General features: G+C 41.2%; 1 non-coding gene across 1 annotated transcript; it reads left to right on the forward strand.

Moving 5' to 3' along the window:
- Positions 1 to 1438: 1438 nt before the first annotated feature.
- Positions 1439 to 1545, forward strand: LOC120013973. Its single transcript, XR_005471511.1, has one exon. It is a non-coding gene; the product is annotated as a small nucleolar RNA R71 (small nucleolar RNA).
- The last annotated feature ends 917 nt before the right edge of the window (positions 1546 to 2462 follow it).

Genomic DNA, 2462 nt, shown 5'->3' on the forward strand with positions numbered 1-2462 from the left:
GGTCTTCCTAATAAAATCGGAGCAGGATTTGGAGACCCTCCATCTTCCATATTGAGGATGTAAAAATCAGCCGGAAAAATCAACTCGTCAACCTGCACCAAAACATCTTCAACTACCTCGTCGGGGTATGCATTAGAACGGTCGGCTAACTGAATAATCACTCTTGTTTCTTTCAATGGACCCAAATTCAACGATGCATAAATTGAGTGTGGCATGACATTTATAGATGCACCTAAATCTAACATGGCACGCTCAATTTTTTTGTTACCAATCACACATGGAATTGTAAACATTCCTGGATCTTTTTGTTTTGGAGGTAGCTTACGCTGGATCATGGCTGACACATTCTCCCCCACCTTGACCTTCTCGTCACTCCTTAATTTCCTCTTCGTAGTACACAATTCCTTGAGAAATTTTGCATACTTTGGAACTTGTTTGATGGCATCCAACAATGGGATATTTACTTCAACTTTTCTGAAGGTCTCTAGGATATCTTTCTCCTGTTGCTCTTTCTTAGACTTGGACAACCTGCTAGGAAAAGGAACAAGAATAGTATTAGAAGAATTCGGCATAGTGGTTTGAGAAGTTACCTTAGAAGAATCTTTAATGTCATTGTCGGCCTCCCTCTCCTCTTCCTTTTTCTGGGCTGAAACCATAGGATGTTGATTGGAATCAGCGGTTTTTGTCCCACTTCGCAATGTGACAGCACTTGCATTCTCTCGAGGATTCACAATTGTTTGAGATGGTAACTTCCCGGATCCTTGAGCCTCAAGATTGCTCACTGCCGTAGCCAATTGGCTAATTTGTTTCTCCAGATTTTGAACGCTACTCCTTGTTTCCTGTTGAAATTGTTGAGTATTATTAGCCAATGCTTTAATGATTTCATCAAGTGCCATACCTGAATTTGGAGGTTGTGTCCCTTGTTGTTGTCTAGCTGGATAAGGAAATTGGAAACTATTCTGGGCAGCTGCTGGATTGCCATAACTCAAATTTGGATGTTTAAATCCTGGGGTATATGTGTTGGGGTATGGGTCAAATTTCCGTTGAAGTTGCCCTGGAAAACCTCCTATGGCATTAGCTTGCTGTGTTGAGTCCTCCTCTTGCAAAGTGGGGACACATATCCGTCAGATGCCCAACCATCGTACAAATGCCACAAAATTTTGCTGCTTGTAAAGATCCTATAGCCATTTGTTTCACCAAAGTAGTCAAGTCAAAAATTTGACGTTCAATGTTAGAAGTACTTACCTCACTAACTTGCTTGGCTGGATGCTCCGTACGTGCCCCAAATTGCTGTGAATTTGCTGCCATGTTTGCAATCAAAGTTCTTGCAGCTGCTGGTGTTTTGTCCATTAGTGCTCCACCACTGCCAGCATCAATCATGTTCCTATCCATTGGCATTAACCCCTCATAGAAATATTGGATCAAGAGCTGCTCGGGAATTTGATGATGTGGGCAGCTTGCACACAACTTTTTGAAACGCTCCCAATACTCGTATAAAGTTTCTCCATTCAGTTGGCGAATACCACATATGTCTTTCCTTATGCTGGCAGCTCGTGATGCAGGAAAAAATTTCTCTAGGAAAAAACACTTCATCTCATTCCAAGAATTAATGGACCCCGAAGGAAGATCATACAACCAATCTTTGGCCGAATCTGCTAAGGAAAAAGGAAAAGCTCGTAATTTCACTTGTTCTTCGGTGATGTTTTGCGGCCTCAAGCTAGAACACACCACATGAAATTCCTTAAGATGCTTGTGCGGATCTTCACCTGCTAGACCACGAAAAGTAGGCAAAAGGTGAATTAGTCCTGACTTCAACTCAAAGGCAGCACCTAATGCAGGAAATTCAATGCATAAAGGTTGTTGATTCAAGGTAGGTGCAGCCAATTGCTTAAGAGTCCTATCGTTTGCAGCCATGTCTTCCTCTTCGGATTCAGATTCACTATATGAGCTTTGAGAGTGTAAATCTATCGCTATGTTGATTCCGGAGGGAGTGCTTATTGACGGAGGAGATAATGCTTGAGCTTGTCGGGCTTCCCTCCTCAATCTACGGACTGTCCTTTCAAGTTCTGGATCGTATTCTAGTTCACCAATGTGAGACGACCTGGTCATAAACCTAAAAAAAAATAAAAATAAAAAAAAAGTTAACAACAGAAAATTCAATCACAGTTGGTCCCCGGCAACGGCGCCAAATTTTGATGCGAGCCGAGCGCAAGCAAAAATAATTACCTTACTCTGAAACCTTAACTGGTAAAAGTGATGAATAAGGGTCGATCCTCAGGGACCAAGTGATTAATTCACAGTTCTTAACGCACTAATTGAAATAGGGGAAGATTTGATTTTAATTCAACTAAACTAGAATGTAAACACAACAATACTTACGGGAAATAAGAATTAACAAACTTCGGATCAAAGGATATTGAGCAACCAATTCATGGATTTATCATAGACTTCTAAGGTACACA

This window comes from Tripterygium wilfordii, chromosome 13, assembly GCF_013401445.1.
Source record: "Tripterygium wilfordii isolate XIE 37 chromosome 13, ASM1340144v1, whole genome shotgun sequence".
Taxonomy (NCBI): Eukaryota; Viridiplantae; Streptophyta; class Magnoliopsida; order Celastrales; family Celastraceae; genus Tripterygium; species Tripterygium wilfordii.